This window comes from Portunus trituberculatus, chromosome 47, assembly GCF_017591435.1.
Source record: "Portunus trituberculatus isolate SZX2019 chromosome 47, ASM1759143v1, whole genome shotgun sequence".
Classification (NCBI taxonomy): domain Eukaryota; kingdom Metazoa; phylum Arthropoda; class Malacostraca; order Decapoda; family Portunidae; genus Portunus; species Portunus trituberculatus.
Window position 1 is genome coordinate 24,888,250 of NC_059301.1, and position 20,568 is coordinate 24,908,817.

A 20,568-nucleotide genomic window follows, 5' to 3' on the forward strand; every position below is an offset into this window, starting at 1 on the left:
TGATGATGAGCAAAGGTGAGGAACGCGCGTGGAAAGCCAAGGGAGAAGCGAGATGGAATAATAATACTACTGCACAAAACGTGAATCCCTTTAATCATATTTTTTTTATCCTCTTGGAAAAAAAATACTAACCCTGGCTGGCTCCCTGTGTTTCGGCGGCGAGAGAGAGAGAGAGAGAGAGAGAGAGAGAGAGAGAGAGAGAGAGAGAGAGAGAGAGAGAGAGAGAGAGAGAGAGAGAGAGAGAGAGAGAGAGAGAGAGAGAGAGAGAGAGAGAGAGAATATCTACATTTACTTAAACCTTTTCAGTATCATGACACGTCTTCATATTCATTCTGGTTACTATATGACGATTTTATTTAGCTTCAGAAACTTATAAAGGAATGAAAACACGGAAGATTCTGGATCATTAATCAACTGACTTCCATAAACCCTTTATAATGTAAACAAAATGGTCTAATCACACACAAAACTAATGGTAAAAATGCATCCGAGTACTGAAAGAGAAAGTGACGGGTAAATCTATGTATTATTCCACGTGACATAGCTATAAAGATACAAACTGTTATAATAAAGTAAAGAAGCTTCCTATTAGAGAAAATGACAAATGAGTCCCTACATCAATACTCTTCCCTATACTTATAACGAACTGTATGGAACCTTCTCCCTAGATCAGCTTCCCACAAGCCTCCCAACCAGTCCCACATACATATTATAGTTCTCCCACACATATGGTCCTCTCCCACACACAGCGCGCGGTGGATCTGGCGGCACATTTGTCACTGATATAATTGATGTAGCGCAAGGACGCGTGCCCAAAAAATTCATGTGTTTGTGAGTAACATTATTAACACCGAGAGAGAGAGAGAGAGAGAGAGAGAGAGAGAGAGAGAGAGAGAGAGAGAGAGACTGGAGAAGCTAAATTTTCTCTTACAGTAAAAGAGGTAATTTCTTAACCACGTCCTTTCCATTACCGCCTCTTCACACCGGAGCACTTCACCTCGGAAAAAGAAAGAAAAAATATACTACATAAGCCTCTCAGTGTAAAATCATAAGTAGTTTCCCTTCTGCAGCGTCAAAATGGCCTGTGCATCTAATTCAGCGACGCGCCTCACCCTGATGGAGCCGCTGCCACTCGTCACCAAATCTCTTATACACTGCCCTTCACGACGCTCGCATATTGGACGCCATCCCGTTCCTCCCGCCCCACCGTGTTTCAAAATGACTGCCCCTTAAAACCCTGCTGCAACAAAAAGGCCCATCTCTCATAATGAAATCGGAACTTTACAAAGGAAAAAGTGGCGCGCAACAATGCACTTCTCTCAAACCCCAACAACAGCGCCAAAGAGGTTCCCAGTCCGCCGGCATTAAATCATTAAGCACTTGCGTCTCGGCACCAAATTACACTCCGGCAGCAGCCTCTCAAAGCTGAACTATTATCTATCGCCTCTCGTGCACCACCTCAATGCTTGCCGCCTGCCGCTCCGACACGCTCCTCGCCCACCACCACCACCACTACCACCACCACCACCACCACCATCACCACCACCACCTCCACCTCCACCACGCCTCCATGCACTCGTTATCCCGGCGTGGCGAAGGCTGGGGCGGTCCTGGGCACGCGGGATTACCTCGGCATCAAATATGAATGTAAAGGATTTAAATGAGTATCAGATACCCAAGCCGAGGAATTACAACGGGAGCGTAGCACTAAGCCGGGATCGCACGGAGGATTCTAACCATAATTAAGTTTCCGCCCCGTCCGCCCTCCAAACAGTCCGTCGTCCCCGCGCCGCCAGGTTAATAGTCGGGTCCTGCGTCAGGCACACTGGCTTACCGGGGCTACGTGATACCCTTGTTAAGCAACGTGCGTGTCCCAGCCGCCAGGAATGGTCTTAGACTTAGGGCGCATCCTGGAGGGTCTGTATGGCCGTCCCCGCCTGAATGGAGCAACACTATCGCTGGCTTGTGAACTGACATGTCAATAGGGATTGCAATGACATGTTTACTTGCTTTTGTAAGTAACAGGTAGCTCCTGGTGGGATGATATTACTCATACTCTTTATGTTGTTATTTCGTGTCTTTCTTAATTTGAATAGCACGATATATGGATACAAATTAATACAACTCCGTATTTCACACATCCAAGTGATGACAAAAAAAAAAAATCTCTTTTAGCCTACTGATGAATTCCTCAATTAGAAAAAAAAGTGAAGGCAAAATTATTAATCATGGAGTGAACAATGAATAATTCATCGCTGGCTTGCCAGCCTGCCAGCCTCAGGCCCAGCCGGCGGCCAATACTGCAGTCATTACCGCACTCAACATTACGCACTAACAGACTCACCCATGCGCACTTTGTTTGCACGAATCAGTCCTGTTCGGCAATGTAAGTAATTTCATTCACTATAGCCTGCATCAATATCGTTGCCGGATCCGACAATATCGAGTGTTTGAGTATAATTTAGACAAGCCAAGCCGTATAATGACCCTTCACGCGACGCTTGCCTCATGATAAACACGAAACCAGGAATTCAAAAGCATGCTATAAAGGAAAAAAAAAAAAAAAAAAAACCCTACTCCATTAACGTCACCATATCACGAGCATCACCGAGCAACACCAACAGTACATATTGCAGCATAATAAGAGTCCCTTGTATTTGCTCAGTTGCTCGAAGCATGTCGACAATCATTATTCCTGGAAAATAAAGATTGCGTTACTACCCGCAGGTCACTCATGCGAATTTTCTATAATGAAATATTTTCTATAATTTCTGTAATTTGCACTGACACTGCATTCTCGTTCCTTATAATAATCTCATTCACTCATGCATCACAAATTGTAATAAGCTATGAGAGAGACAGTCATTACTGTGACGCAATTTGTCTAATTTCCCCCAAGCAGTTACCGCCGCTATTTGATCTCCGCCCCTCGTTACAGTAAAAACGTTGCCAGTATTGTCATTCCCCGAATAGTCCTCAACGTTTCTCTGGTCCTTTAATTAAGCTGATTAAACACCATCAAATTATAAATACCATGTGACGGTTTCTGTTCCGTTTGTTCCACTGTTAATGGAATCATTAGTAGAACAATACACTGGTGATGCACTGACATTAAATTAAGACCAACTCAGCATACACCAATACCTGGACAGTAGCAAGGCGTGGTACATTGTTACTACTATAACTTATTGGAATCGTGGGTTAAATCTGTCTATATAGGACACAAAGACTTTCATCATTTTCAATTGCACTTGAAAATAATAATATTGTCATTCACATTAGTCCATGTTTCTTGAATCCTTTGATTGTTAACCACACTTGTTGATTAATTTACATAGCCGTAGAAGATTTCATTCAATGAAAAATAAAATGTAGGTTTCAAAATGTGTTGAACTAAGTACTATTTTGAGTTAACTAGAAGTATCTGTTTCGACTATCTTAAACAAATACTTCCTTCAGTACTGTTTTCCTTAACACCAAGCAATTTCATGATGAAATAACGAAGGTAGGTCAGAAGCAGTATCAAATAAGGTTTTTCACAGTTTCTATTGACACCACCTTAACACTGCGACACATCCTTACATACGCGTGTCCTACCCAGTCAGCTACATAGTAAATCCCTACCTTGGGCTTTTGGCTTCCAACGATTTCATTTTTAATTCATTGTCAAGTGAGATGGACATCAACGGCTTTCCGCATGGCTTTGTTTTCAATGGATCCATTAAACATGTGATAAATGTCGCACGACCACAAAGCACAACACAAACCTCTTCATCACGACCTGTCATGCAACATTAATGCCTGTTCTCTGGTGGCTCCTGGACAACAAAAAAAAAAAAAAAAAAAGCCACGAGAGAATTTCAATTTACAACATTGTAATAACACAATACAAAGAACATAAGAACATAAGAACACATGAGGAATTGCAATAAGCTGATAGTCCAAAATATAACAGTTCATATAAAACATACATATCTTTGACCACTGTCACCTCTATTCATTAATATACTTAATCATCTATCAAGATTTTTCAATTCGTAACTAATATCTTGATTACTAAATATATTAGAATCATTTACTACTGTCTTTTTAAAAGCTAACTCTTTCATTATTCTAACGCGTTAATTCTAGTCCTTTACAGATAACTAACCTCAAGGATTTTGTGCACATCACCCTTGTTGTATCAATTAGACTCTAACTGATACAACAAGGGTGATGTGCACAAAATCCTTGAGGTTAGTTATCTATAAAGGACTAGAATTAACGCGTTAGAATAATGAAAGAGTTAGCTTTTAAAAAGACAGTAGTAAATGATTATAATATATTTAGTAATCAAGATATTAGTTACGAGTTGAAAAATCGTACTTATATCCTCTTTTGACGAGTGCAAAAAAAAAAAATGAAAATAAAGGCTGCAAATATAGAAGTGTTTCACATTCTTCGCGCTTTCAGTTATTTGTATGCCACACTTATAATGCAAATGGACATTCCGGAAAAGAAATTAAATGTAAAATTCACATAATCAGCTAATGTATTATCAATTGACAAGTTATCAATTAAGAAAATAGTAGAAAGTAAAATAATCATGACGAAAAAGCAAAAAATAAACTGTCCTTTGTTACTTCAGTAGAATAAGATAAAATAAAGAAAATACATATAAAGAAATAAAGAATACAGAAAGAAATAACAATGAGAAGATGGATTGCCTGTGTTGCAGCAATTTGGAAGGAGTCAAGGCAAGGCAGGGGTAGGAAGGGGAATGGACGGGAACGAGGGAGGAGGAAGGGGAAGGGGATAGGGAATGACTTTTCCTGTTTATCACACAGGCTATATTTAGTCAACACAAGAACAGTAAACACTTGTCATGTGGTGTTTCATATTAATTTGCAAACATACAAATTTCAGCATCACTTGCGATAAAAAAAAATTATTAAAAAAACAATTATGATGAGTATCAGGAAGAGACGGTTTCCATTCAGGGATCCCATTATACCACTAATAAGTTCCTGTTATCAACATCGATTCGGTATAAACATTAACCACATCATATTATATTCATTGGAGTCTGCTCTATTAATTAGAGCTAGTAAAGAGCCACCACCCCATAGTGGTTTGTTCCAGGAGGCAGCTGATTGACTGACTGCTACGAGGAGCACATACACACACCCACACACACACACACACACACACACAGAGAGAGAGAGAGAGAGAGAGAGAGAGAGAGAGAGAGAGAGAGAGAGAGAGAGAGAGAGAGAGAGAGAGCGGATACAATATTGAGTGATATTTATCAATAAGTTTAAAAATTGATTTATTTGAGGGCAGAGAGGAACATGTGACATCTTCTGGAGAACATAAAACGAGGACAGGAATAATTACTCAATTTTTCCTTTGTCTGACAGCAATGATAAGCAGAGGCAAGACGGCGGTGTTAGTACGGGAGCGAAAATCATCAATTTCCGTGTTAAATGTGCTGAGAGGAGCAGAAGTGACAAGGTAAATTTTTTATAGTATCAAAGGAGGAAAAGATACAATACATAAGGTCAGGCAATCGTTTCTGCTTTTGAGAATGTTGATATAGAACAAAAGGATAAGGGTGGGCAAGTTTCCTATAAAAGTGTTTGGCAGAACAAGGTAAACACAACACAAACGGTTCTGTATAAACCACGTTCGAATGTACTTATCATGTAAAGCTAAAGCTATGGCGGATATATTACCTCACTCACGGTACAGTATCATTTATTTTGTACAATCGTCCATTACCTAACTATTGAAATAAGAAAGAAATACTGATTTTGACGAAATACGACATTCTTATTAACCTACTCAAGCCGAAACCACAGCCACCCTAACCCGAACGCGGGCAATGGTCGTTCAGTGGCTTGTTACCTTGTTTGCCTGACCACCATTTTCCTTCTTGGTCGGTTAAGAGTTATTTTGTTAAACGTATGAACACACTGAGCACTAAATGATATGAACATATTACCTTGAAGGGAGTACCACGATGGGAAACCCTAAGGCAACCACACTATTCGTTAGCCTTCACAACTCCCCAAGCCTTGTCACACTTCCTGCGGCGTTCACTAGAAAATTTGCCTCACTTAATTTCCTAAACACTGCACACGATGAGGATTCCTCAGGCCCAAACTACGTAGAGGTGGGATAACACTTACCTATGAATAATTCCCGCAGGCGAGTACTTCACTCACGGACACCGGCACCAACCACACGCGGAGACTTGACTAAGTGGCCTTGGGCAGTGTAGCCGCTCACTGATTGGTCAATCACCGACTTCGGTTAACTCGCTGCTAAATGACTTGGTACTCTATTTCAAAAAGTATCGTATCATAAAGAAAGTAATGTATACGTTGATATTTTCATTAGTAGATAATACGTGTCTTGAATTACTAGAGGTAACATCCGTACTGGCAATGATAAAAGGGAGCTGTGTCTGGCCTGCACGCTAACGGACAATGCAGGAGGGATTTCCGATAGTCATCTGTCCTAGAAAAGAAGATATTTCCGTAACATTGCATGACAGTGTCACAGTCTACGTGTCATGTCATTTCCTTTGTCTCATACACGATGTAGTTAAGTATTGATTCACTGGATGTGTGTGGTGCATACTCGTATGCATGAAAACTGAGCTCAAACCAAGTTTTTGCTGCACTTATTCGTCAGGCAAGTATTAATTCTGTGCTACAGAAACGCTATCTAAAGCACTAGATGAATAACAATAAGGAATAACAAGACAAACAAAAACCTGCACACATTCAGTGCCACTGCTGATAAGACAGACGTCATTGTCACTCGTGAGACTATCGTAGAAACAGATGTGATGGAATCTGATTGCGCAAAATTTTGATTGATAAGGATTGCATAATATACAACTTGGCATAAAGTAATAAAATAACATAACAAAATTGATTAAGAATGAGAGTGATCCTTTCTTTTACTTACTAAGATCCCCTATTATCAGATTCAGTTGAAGATTTTTGTTTTTAGGTTATCTTGTAGCGTAATAGTTAGTCCATTAAGCTCACAACTGACATGTCACGAGATGACTTTGTTTGAACATCTCCTGTCATGTATATAATAAATGACAGCTAAAAAAAACTAACAAAAATAGCAACAATAACTATAACAACACCTCGCAAAAACAATTAACAGATACTACTACTACTACTACTACTACTACTACTACTACTACTACTAATGGTACTCTTATCCTTGAGCCGTTTATTGTGGATTGTAACTTCATGTTACACAATAGTAGTATATGTTTAATAATCAAGGTAGGTGAATACATAAAACATTTTACAATCCTTTAACTCAGAGTATTAACCTGCTGTGAGGCGTTAAAATCTTTATTAAGCGGGAAGAGCTCTTAGTCATCACGGAAAATTAGTTTCAGAGTAGCACTTTAATATTTTCACGAGATAAATCCTTTTGTGTTTTACAGAGGAATAAGATTAAAAATAAAACTACATCACTGCATAAAGCATTAATAGGATCCTGTACGGTATTATATGGAATACGTAATCGTGTACTACGTGGAGGAGATAATCAAATTCTTTAAAATTGGTTTTTATAGAAATCATAAGTAGCGCGTATTTCTTATAAGTACATGAATACATACGACATGCCAGAAGTACTTCTTTAATATGATAAAATAATGCATGACAAAGATATCAGCGAAGCTTCATATCTAGATCCACACGGTAACACCTGAAGCTGAGATGAAGTCACAGGAAAAAAAAAAATGAAACAATAGTTACGAGGAAACAGCGCGTAGCCGTCTTGAGAGGTGGTGGAGAATTGCTGCTTCCTTCAAGAACACTGAATAAGATGCTGCGTTATGCTCAATCCTTCGTGACTAGGATATGTGAGTGTAATAGTTTATAAGTTAATTTCTTATGGTTTTACCCACCGTACTACGAGATATTTCAGTTGTTAAAGCCAGTTTAGAAATTGCGCAGTAGGGTGTTCGAGCATATACCATTTTCCTTCTCATATTCATCTTCACATTGCACATAAAGATGGCAAAGCTTCACATATTCCTTTATTCCATATTCATGTTGTGCATTTCTATGACATATAACATCTTAAATAAGTTCACTTACAGCAAGAGTTTACCACAAAAAAAAAAAAAAAAAAATACTCGTTAAATCAGGACAAATCGATATCTGAGAGTTTCACTCACTTTCTCGGTGAACCGAACTGATCCTCCATCTGAATCTGAAACATTTATGCTTCTCTAGGAAGAATTAGGAATCAAAGTCGTTTATTGAATTCTTTAACTATGCAACATCAAAATATGTACAAATGGATACGAATGAGGCTCAAGTATTGCCTTTATATGTTAATACGCAACATTCTTGCGAGTTAAATAACCGCCTCATCTTGAACTTCCTCCCTTCCTCTCCTGCAGCGTCTCAATTCATGTCAGGCAAGATAGGAATTGCTGCTCAAATGATACAGATTGCAAATTATTAACATTATTGGAAAGGCGCACACTGACGGAGAGGAAAATAAAACAAAAATGTGATAAGAGGTAGTGATGCTCAGTGCGGCTGCTCGACATGTGAGAGGGAGAATGAATTATTAACGGGGTAGCCAAGAGGTGCCACACTCTCACTGTTGATGCCACAGGCCTATCTGGATAAAAAAAAAGGAAAAACGATGCGCCTGTCTCTAGATGAGAGAGAGAGAGAGAGAGAGAGAGAGAGAGAGAGAGAGAGAGAGAGAGAGAGAGAGAGAGAGAGAGAGAGAGAGAGAGAGAGAGAGAGAGAGAGAGAGAGAGAGAGAGAGAGAGAGAATCAAAAGTTGCTACTCAACTAAGATCAATCTCGCAATAGACATGACACTCATGGGTTCCGTGCACCCTTGTCTACCAATGCTTCAGTCGGCCCCCAAACAATCAAGAAAAGGGATGACAACAGGCAGCTGGTGACCCAATGCCGCATACGCACCTGACTCCAGTTAATAAAAAAAGGTGATGGTAATTGAATTCATGAACGTTTCACAAAGAACGGTTGCACGTGTAATTGACGGCACACACATTGTGATCGCAGCCAAACGAACAACAGAGTTACAAATTACCAATTTGCTGAAACTCTTACCATTTGCAAAACTCAGATTGTTCACATAAAGAGTTTCGTTTATTTGTGGTTCATGACACTGAAAAATGTTTTCATTCGAATAAATCTGAATTAATCTTGTTCAAAAGTTAGATATAATTGTATTCTGGAGTGACAGTACGGCGGATTGTAAACTGATCAAACACCAATGAAATTAATTTACAGATCATCGAATAAAAAAGACTGAACAGATAGCTCATTACGCCTATATATATTAAATCAAAATGCCAAATTAATAGTGGGTATAATCCCCATTCATAGCATAAAAGTAAAACCGCTGAATACCAGTGGAGGGAACACACACACACACACACACACACACACACACACACACACACACACACACACACACACACACACACACACACACACACACACACACACACACACACACACATATATACAGAGCAAATGTCACAACACGCACACATCATACTTGCTTACACGCCGCTAATACCCTGTCACTCACGAATGCAGCAGGAGCGAAATAAAACGAAGGCTTCATCTGCTCATTGGTGTCAACAAAATAACGCAAGCAGTAACAGCAGCGTCATATTTTTCACGTTAAGGCTTGCGTGCACCGTTAGGCTTAGTTATGGCGCTGATGGACGGCTCACCCTATGCTGGCACGCATGAATATTTATAGTGGCATCTCTTTAAGGTCCAGCTTACCCTCTCCCGGTGCTTAACTTGTTCGGAGTCGCAACCGAAGGCAGGATGAATGTCTAGCGTGCCGTGGTTGGCTTAGGCGCCTCTGAAACTCAAGGGTGTGTTTTTGTATCCAGGGAAATTTAAAGCGGTAGACCTTATGTGGATAAACACTTTTTTTGTGTGTTTGTGTTTGTGTGGTTGCGATGAATGATTGTCCTAATGTTAGGATTATTATTAGTGGTGGTGGTGGTGATAATGATACGTGTAACATTTTTAGTAGTAGTAGTAGTAATAATAGTAGTAGTAGTAGTAGTAGTAGTAGTAGTAGTAGTAACAGTAGTAGTAATAGTAGTAGTAAAAGTAGTAGTAGTAGTAGTAGTAGTAGTAGTAGTAGTAGTAGTAGTAGTAGTAGTAGTAGTAGAAGTAGTTGTAGCAATAGTAGTAGTTATAGCATTAGCAGCAGCAACAGCACCAAAACACTCAATGACTAAATCAGTAACATTATTAGTCACAGTTATATTAAAAATAGTTTCAGTACGAGAATATTAACACTAGAATCAACATCACTAATCTCTCTCTCTCTCTCTCTCTCTCTCTCTCTCCAATCCTCGAACCAACAGCAGCAGGGGGCCATCACTCAGCAGAGCAGCGCGTTCCCTAGGGGCGTCCCAAAGGCAGCTGAGTGTGGCCTTCAAGATGGGAGCTTCAAGGGAAGTGACCGAGCGGGACTGCAGGGGAGTGGGGTTGCTTGGGTGACATGGGGTGACAAGGGGGTGTGTTTACATGCCTGCAGGGAGTAAACAGCACGAGAATGTCTGGCCAACGAGAGAGAGAGAGAGAGAGAGAGAGAGAGAGAGAGAGAGAGAGAGAGAGAGAGAGAGAGAGAGCTTTTAGTGAAGAATTTCCATTAAACATGCGCCCTTAAACCCCATCCACCCACCTGAACACACACACACACACACACACACACACATTTCAAAACACCAGTGAAGAGCAGATAAAAAAGAAAAAAAGAAAGGAAAAGAATAAAAAAAAATATGAATACAAGCCTTTCCCGTGTGAGTGACGCAACTCACAAGCGTCAGCCTAAAGGGAGGAAGAAAAGTCTTGGTAAGGAACTCGTTTCACCCACTTACTCATCTCCACGTATTCAGAAGACGCCTCGAGGCTGATGAATGGCCCTGTGTGTGTGTGTGTGTGTGTGTGTGTGTGTGTGTGTGTGTGTGTGTGTGTGTGTGTGTGTGTGTGTGTGTGTGTGTGTGTGTGTGTGTGTGTGTGTGTAAGGGCGTAAGGAGCTGAAAAGGTTATAAAAGCCCACTTGTACCTTTCACACCTACCTGTCTGAGGCCTGACAGGACCCCGTTTAGCTGCCCCTTAACCATTTCCTCTCACCTCCTCCTCCTATAACTATACCTACTCGCCTGCCTATACTGCCTGGTTACCTGTCGGCTTTATAACCAACCCTCCTCCTTGCCATCTATGCCACCCAAATCAGTGCATGCGTACGTGTGTGACGTGTGCCACACTAACTAACTCCGGGTACTCTTAGCATGGCATCCAGAGCAGCTACTAATAGGCTGAAGTTATAAATGTACTACCTGACTTGCAAAACCGCATCTACCACACTCTTGTTAACGCCAGCACGCGATGGGACACCCGCGCTCCCACAGGCATACTCACCTTCGAGTACCCAGGACACTTGCAGGTGAGACACGGAATAGTAATGGACTGTGCTGAACTTGTTTACGCATGCATATCTTTCTGCTACCTAAAACGTTCGATGGCCTGAGAAAAGAGAACAGGGACCAGTTAAGATAGGGGATATTTTTAAGGAATTTTTAGGGCGTTTGCTAAAGGTGAACTGTCGTGGTTTTCCATAATTGTATCCTTTCCTTTGTAGTTTCATTGGTAGTGTTATATAAAGGGTTCTTTTTTCTTATTGAATTTTTGTGCTAGAATGTTGTTAAGTATTCTCTTCTCATGGAACTGTTAGGGTTATCGACACCATTATTCCCGCTTTTGCTTCTTGCATTATTGTTAGTACCATTATCCCCAGCACCAGCACCAATACTACCATTATCACAACTACCACCATCATATCCACTATCACCACCAGCATCTCTTTCAACCCCACCACTGCCATCACCACCAATACCATCACTAGTATCACCATCATAATAAGTTACAAGAGACAATAATAAGAGCAATGAAAGCCGAGCAGGAGTCAACATCTAATAACTAACTGATTCATTTCGATATAGCAAACAACAATAACAATGACAAGACTCGTTGCCAAGGTGATACATTTGCACGTATGGATAAAGAAAAGATATGTGAAAACAACAACAACAAGAAACAAGCATATTTGCACGGTGAATATAAGGCTTTTAATATTTACCGCTGGCATAGGAGCGTGGCGTCAAATAATGGAGTTCATCTGACACACCTGCTTACTTGCACTCCGGTCAAAGAAAAATGTTTACCTACTAATTCACTGTACATATTCATGGTCAGACTTAAGCGATGAAAAAATATGGAAGCATTAGTAACTCCCTTTTCCTCCTCCTCCTCTCTCTCTCTCTCTCTCTCTCTCTCTCTCTCCTGTGTGTGTAAGTGTGTGTTCCCATGTAGGTATGTACGTGAAAGTTAATACCTGTAAAAGCTGGTGGATGTTTACGTCTGAAAAGGTCACATTGAAAAGCCAAAACACTCAAGCCGCGCCTCGTGAGACACCTGCCTCCTCCCACCCTGCAGAACTCTCCGCCAAACAGCCTAAATTTAGCGGCAGCCGCGGAGAGAGAGGCGGCCTGTTATCTGCACCTGTTATGCAGGCGCGTCAGCCTCGCTGGGAGAGGACGGTATAGTGGGGCCGCGGACTACTGGCGCGTGTCTAGCCTCTAGGGGTAAACTGGGCTATTAATATCCCAGGTAGCGTTTGGCTGGGATAGTGCAGCCTACCTCCCTCCCGCACCCTCCCCCAGCACCACCGACACGCACGCGATCCCGCCGTCTCCCTCCCGTTCCTCTCCGGACCCTGCACGTAAGCCCTGCCGCTCCTCTCCTTCCTCACAACAGCCACGAAAATCATCACGCTCTGAGAATTTTCCGATAACTACGTTGGTTGTTTTGAAGTTTGAGGATGTGGCGCGTCAATCACCAGCACGCGTGTACATGTTTGGCCGCGGCCGCTGATAAGGGGTACACAGACGTGCGTTTTGGGGTGTAATCAGGTCATCCCGGCACCGCGGCGGCCTCGGAGCAAGAGCAGGTGCGTGCAGGAGTGCGGACAGCGTCTGGCAGGTGAAACTAGAGCTTTAATCAAATTTTGTGTACAAATTAGGAGACTTGTTGGGGAATGGGTGGGTGGTGGGTTGCTCTGATGGCTGACGTGTGTGTGTGTGTGTGTGTGTGTGTGTGTGTGTGTGTGTGTCTAATTCACCTCGGTCGCCTGCTGGTCACCCAGCTCAGAGCTCATAGACCGATATTAGGGAAGGACTGAGACCACATCACACACAACACACACCGGGAAAGCGAGGCCACAACCCCTCGAGTTACATCCCGTACCTATTTACTGCTAGGTGAACAGGGGCCACACATTAAGAGGCTTGCCCATTTGCCTCGCCGCTTCCCGGGACTCGAACCCGGCCCTCTCGATTGTGAGTCGAACGTGCTAACCACTACACTACGCGGTGTGTGTGTGTGTGTGTGTGTGTGTGTGTGTGTGTGGATAGCCCGGACTCTCTCCACCTCACGACCTTCTTGTATATGTTGACTATTTCTTCATAATTTCCAAGCTCTCATTGTAAATACGAACGAAGAACTATCAAATGACTATCAAGCAATAATGTAGCGGAAGGTAATCCTGACCTCACGGGAAAAGAGAGAGAGAGAGAGAGAGAGAGAGAGAGAGAGAGAGAGAGAGAGAGAGAGAGAGAGAGAGAGAGAGAGAGAGAGAGAGAGAGAGAGAGAGAGAGAGAGAGAGAGAGAGAGAGAGAGAGAGGATAAAAAAAAAATAAGCACAGGATATTGCAACACAAAGAAACAGCCTGCACATTTCTAAATAAGCTATAACACACTAAAGCCCGGCACACAACAAACACAAATTGGACGGCCGTGTTATTACGAGGAAGGATGAAAAACGAATGGCGGCGTAACATGATAACGCGAGAATATTCCTTAGTGGGGGAGAGAGAAATGAATTAAGAACGCCACACGCTTGCTCAGAGAGAGAGAGAGAGAGAGAGAGAGAGAGAGAGAGAGAGAGAGAGAGAGAGAGAGAGTACAGCCACCTATGAGTACTAATGCATCAGCAGAAGGAGCAAGTGTCGTGCGGCGGAGCGAGGTCTGTATATAGGGTCCGGGGCCTCAAGGGCGGTGATGAGCCTGGAGCCTTAATCAAGAAACCTCACGCTGCCTGATCCGCCCCAGGTTCCGTAAGGCTTCGCGCGGCTCCCTGGTCCTGCAGTACGAGGATTATCTGATCTCACGACGACGAAGGAAACGAAAGGAAAGAATGAGAGAGAGAGAGAGAGAGAGAGAGAGAGAGAGAGAGAGAGAGAGAGAGAGAGAGAGAGAGAGAGAGAGAGAGAGAGAAGTGGTGTGTGTGTGTGTGCAAGAAGATAAATATATAGACAGACTTGTAAATATTAAGACACACAGACGAACATACACATACTAACGGATTTGGGTATATTGAGTTTAGTTATATATTTTTTTTTTTCTGATGTCATCTCTTGGCACTGAAGATTTTTTTTTCTTTTCTTTTCTTTTAGGGATTTATATACAAGTTCCTTCTTTGCTGTTCTCCGGTGACTAACTAACTAAAAAGTGTTAAGTGCATGCGTAAGATGGATGAGAATACGAGACTAATGCATTGTTGTCCCTCAGCCATAAGAGTTTTCAGTAAATGTAACATGAGGAAACGTAAGAAAAAAAAAAAGAAAAGTAAAAAAGTCTGGGTGGAGAAATAATGCGCCACAAACCGAGTAAAAGGATTGTCTTTGTTCTCCCTCCGCCTCCTTACGAAACCTTCTCTACAGCACATTTCAGTTAACGACCTGCCTTTTCATCTTCCCCTCTACAGTGTCAACATTCCCCCTTTGCCCCGTTTTTCCTTAGCTTACCTCCTTTTACCTTCTCTTCCTCCTTTTACTTATCCTTTTTTCCTCCATTTTCTGCTGTTGAACTTTTCTTCCTCCTCCTGTTCTACATCCACAACACCACGCCACTAATGGAAGCTTTCATCCAATTGATTTACCTTTATAGTGAGTGTTCAGCGTTCAAGGGCAGCATTTTGTAACACAAGTCTTGCTAAATGAGACAATTCTCCACATGCTTAACTAGCAACGAGGTGCGATCATTATAGGAGTGTGCTTTTATCATTTTACTTCAAACGAACGTAGGTCATAATCTAGGCACCAGTGGCGGACAAGCACGCCAGGTGGAGGCCGGTGTTTAGCGGTCTCCCTCAGGGAGATGTTTTCACACCTGATTCTACACAAGACTGTCTCGCGGTGAGGAGGTTCGAGTTGCTGGCTGTCCAGGTGCCGGGCACTGTAGCGAATCCCGGCAAAGAGACCTGCTATGTATACTCGGCCATCGCTAAGAAAGGAAACTACAAACAAAATCCTATAACTCCAAGAACGTGGGTGAAACTGTAGCTTTCTATTCCAGGAGAGTGAATAAAAGGACGAAGGTTCAACGTCTAAGGAAAATTAAATCTCCATTTCACAAATAATATTTGTCTAGTAGCTCTATGCAAGTGCCTCGCTTTGGCACTCTGCTAAGAAACCAGGAATGGTAGGTGGCAAAAGCGGATTTCAGGATGCCATTCAAAATGCTTTCTTGTAAGTATGTGTTCTCATTTCTCATTCAAATAGCATTTTTTACAACCTCCATTTTCCTAACATTATAGAAAAAAAGAGCACCTTTTTTTTTAATTTCAGGGTTGTAAGACTGGCATCACACATAACTAAACTCGAGAGAGCTTCCGGGAAGGCATCACCCGATACAGACACAGCAATCTCTCAACTCCTCATCATTTACTAAACCTTTAAAATTAGAAACTTTCCTCCCATGAATTCTATCTCTTATGAACCTTCTTACAATTAATAAGTATATAGTAATTTCATCTCAACGTGCAAGAACACCACATCATTGCCAACTTACAAGCCTCATCTGGTGCCCTGATCACTTCATTACATGATAAAGAATGAGAACAACACTTGCTCCTTAATACCTTGTTGTTGGACTGATCAGTGTTTCCTCGCGATACAACAGAAAATCTATTAACAGCGAATGAATTTGCAGCAGTTAGCGGGAACATGTGCATAGTTGGCAGAGACCAGTGAGCACCAAAAGTTGTAAACACTGATGAGGGCGACGTTGGACACGGAGACAATGAAGACAGGGATGGAGTGAGAGAGACGAGAACTAGACAGGAGGGTGGAGGGCAGGAAGGAGAAAATAAAAGAAAGCAAGTGTGAGGAGGGCGAGGAGAGAGAAAAGAAAAGATGAAGGAGGAGGTGTGTGTGACGGTGCGCACTCCCTCTGCCTCCCGTTTGGTTCATCCGATAGCTGGGTGTAAATATTTAGATCCCCGCCAAACACTCGAGTAGCTCTGTGTGTTTAAAACTTGGACGGAAGTGGGAGGATAGCGAAAGGTGGCGAGGATGAGTGCGGCAAGTGACGGCCGGGAGGCAAGGAAGGGTTGACTGACTGGCTGGTTGGCTGATTGGGTGGAGTGCAAGTGAAAAACGATGGATTAATGAGATTAAGACATGGGCGAAGAGTTTAACTTTTGGATGAGTGAATCTGATTACTAGTTGGCATCATTACCGTTGTTAGTATTGTTATTAAACTATTATTATATAAATATAATTACATATATATATATATATATATATATATATATATATATATATATATATATATATATATATATATATATATATATATATATATATATATATATATATATATATATATATATATATATATATATATATATATATATATATATATATATATATATATATATATATATATATATATATATATATATATATATATATATATATATATATATATATATATATATATATATATATATATATATATATATATATATATATATATATATATATATATATATATATATATATATATATATATATATATATATATATATATATATATATATATATATATATATATATATATATATATATATATATATATATATATATATATATAACGACGGTATGATATGAATTATAAACATTATCAAACTCCTTGTAATTTACTTGTAATTTCATTAGAAGATAAGATCATAAAATTGCTTAAGTCTGTCTATAGTTCATAAACTAATTTCGTTTCCATTGTTGTCTCATATATATCTTCCACTCAAATTTCAGTGTATTATGTAACACACACACACACACACACACACACACACACACACACACACACACACACACACACACACACACACACACCACATTTTTGACCTCGTATTTATGACCATTATTACTACACTAAGGCACTACTAACTTAGTAACAAACAACAAACCCTCTGCCATTCCAACAACGCAGTTTCTCTAGTCTCTCCCACCCACCCACCCACACACGCCACTACCACCCAACACACTTCCCGTATTACAACATTCCAAGCTCTATCTATCCTATTTATCTCACAAATGTTCCGACGTGCATCTCTACTACTGCCTTCACCCTGGTCTTCCCGTGTTCATGCCGCACAAGTTGCTCGCATCTACATAACAGGCTTCTTAGGAGTCCTCTTGCTGCCTCGCTGCTCAAGACTTTCCCCGTAGTACTCGTGGAGCTTTTCTTCGTTCAACTCCCACAGCTTAACTCTCCTCCGTTGTGATATACTGGCTTTTGTTTTATTTATATATGTTTTAGAGGTTGTTTTCATACGTTTTGTTTTCAAATATGATTATTAGGGAGGGATTTATGTTTTTTTCTTCTTCTCTCTGTTGTTTAAAGGTTTATATTTCGGATTTTGTGTTTTAGTGTCATAGGAAAGACTTATATTTTTATTCTATTAGGTAATGATGCCCTACTACTACTACTACTACTACTACTACTACTACTACTACTACTACTACTATTATTACTATTTTTACAACAACAACAACACCAACAACAACAACTACTACTACTACTACTACTACTACTACTACTACTACTACCACTCCTACTACTACAACAACAACAACAACAACAACAACAACAACAACAACAACTACTACTACTACTACTACTACTACTACTGCTGCTGCTACTACTACTAATACTGCAACTACTGCTACTACTGTTACTATATATACTGCTACTGCTGCTACAACTGCTACTACCCCTGCTGCTACTACTACTAATAATGGAAACAATGGAAGTAGGGATAGGAATAAGAATGATAGAAGAATACGAAGAAAAATAACAATAAGAAAAGAACAAGAAGAACTAGAAAAAGAACAACAACATTGAAAAAGAAGGAAAATACACACATTCTCAAAAAAGGGAATGTTAGGTCAAGGATCGCTACTCCAGTGTGTGTGTGTGTGTGTGTGTGTGTGTGTGTGTGTGTGTGTGTGTGTGTGTATTTTATGGAACGATCTGAAAAGTATATCTCTCATGAATTACGAACCATTCAAACAAAAAAAAAACAAAAAAAAGTAGGCAGAATCTTGTGAAGTTAACAGTTTTCTTGAGTGCCTGGCTGGGCTGGCTGGCTGGCTGGTAAAGGTGGCGGTGGTGGTGGTGTCTCCCGTGAAAGCTGTGGGAAGAGATCCATATCTTCGTTATGTTCCCCTCCTGAGTGGCTATCGCGTGGCTATCGTGGCACCTCTATGGCCTCTTATGGTGGATGGCGCCCTCGGGATAAACCCATTTGACCTCACTAATGACGGGCCTGGATGGACGCAACTCTGGTTTGGGACGATGGATGGTGTAATAATTGCTGACACCGGATTGGATAATAGCCGTCCGACCAGCCACTAAACACCAGCTGCTGTAGACGAACCTTAGCATAAAGTCTTGTTATCGGCTGGGGCAAGTTGAGGTATGATCACAGTCTTCTTGGTATACTGTGAATGCTCTCCTTCACCAAGTGGTCATCCGCTACCTGTTGTTTAGCGTCGTATATAACTACGTGTCCTGTTTTGTGCTGATAACACTTATAAAGGAAACGCGTGGACTAGCTAGCGATCATACCTCCCTCTCCTTCGCCTCACCGTAACCACATGCAACCAGACCACAGAGATATACAATGCGGGGAAATGTTGTTTGTAAGAGAGGAATTACTATTGCAGAGAGAGAGAGAGAGAGAGAGAGAGAGAGAGAGAGAGAGAGAGAGAGAGAGAGAGAGAGAGAGAGAGAGGATAAAAGATGTATTAAGGGTGAAGAGATAGAGTAAGATTTAAAGATACGTAGGGAGTTTGTAATATCTCTCTCTCTCTCTCTCTCTCTCTCTCTCTCTCTCTCTCTCTCTCTCTCTCTCTTTATTTCAACTCCCTTCCCTCTATTTCCTCTAACCTTTCTCCTTTCCGCTACTTCCGGTCCCATCTCTCCCTCTTTCCTCTTCTCTATAATCTCTCCCCTTTTCCTCTAGCCTGTCTGTGACGCCCATCCACACTATCTTTGCAATACGTCCCTTAGCAAGACTCAGAGGAAGCACCACGGCGCACTAAGGTCTCGAGACATCAATACTGCAAAATCTTGTCCCCACGAGAGGTGTCAGCAACTGGTGGCGCCGAGAGGTGAGCTGCTGATGAGGGAAATGGGAAGGTGGGACGGTGGTAGTAGTGGTGGTGTTGGTGGTGGTGGTGGTGGTGGAGTACAGGGAAAAATAGAAAAGAACGAATGATTAATTAAGTGGAAGGAGAGGAAGAAGAGGAAAAGGAAGAAAAATGAAGTGGAGTAAAAAGAAGACGAAGAAAAAAAGGAGGAAAAACAAGAACAAGAATAACAAGAACAAATAAGTAAGAACAAAAAACAGAGAAGAAAAATTAAAGAAGGTAAAAGGATGATAGAGTAAATACAAAAAAAAAGAAAGATATAAGGAAAAAAAAAAAAAAAGGAAGAGGAGAAATGAACCAAACACAAACACACGCCAAATAAATAAATAAATAAAACAAAAAAACCAATAAACACGAATAAGAAAAAGAAACACACACACACAAAAAAAAAAAAAAAAAAAAAACTCACACACCCAACACTCCAATTCAAAAAACCCAGCCAACCCAGCCAACCCAGCGATCCTGAGCAGCAGAAGTGAAGCAAGTGACAGTGACAGGAAGAATGACCCGACGCAAAACAGGAAGAAGGGAAGGGAAGGCGCAGGGTGGGGAGGTGGCAAGGCGGTGGCGGGCGGCGTCTCTGCATCAGCACTGGCTCAGAGGGCACAGAGGCAGGGAACTGATACACCTGACACACCGGATTACTTCACAGGTAAGGGAGAAATAAAGGTGAGAGATTGAGAGGAACTATGCAGCAGAGAAATAAAATGTTATATAAGTGTATTTAGGTATACGGTCCAGAAAGAGAGAGAGAGAGAGAGAGAGAGAGAGAGAGAGAGAGAGAGAGAGAGAGAGAGAGAGAGAGAGAGAGAGAGTAGAGAGATTAGAAGAAAGAAGCATTAAGAGGCCTCCTCCATCAAGGTATGTACCAAGACTGGCCTACCTTAAGAGGGCGTGGGGAGGGCCGGGCAACAAGAGGCTTAAGGAAAGGTGTGGAGGAGGCCTACAGGTAAGCGGCGGTG

The 20,568-nt window shown here is 41.3% G+C and overlaps 1 protein-coding gene across 3 annotated transcripts in view; it reads right to left on the reverse strand.

Annotated features, from left to right (window-relative positions):
- LOC123520860 overlaps positions 1–20,568 on the reverse strand; it is a 1,438,509-nt gene that overhangs the window by 1,243,210 nt on the left and 174,731 nt on the right. The gene's annotated exons all lie outside the window — the stretch shown is intronic.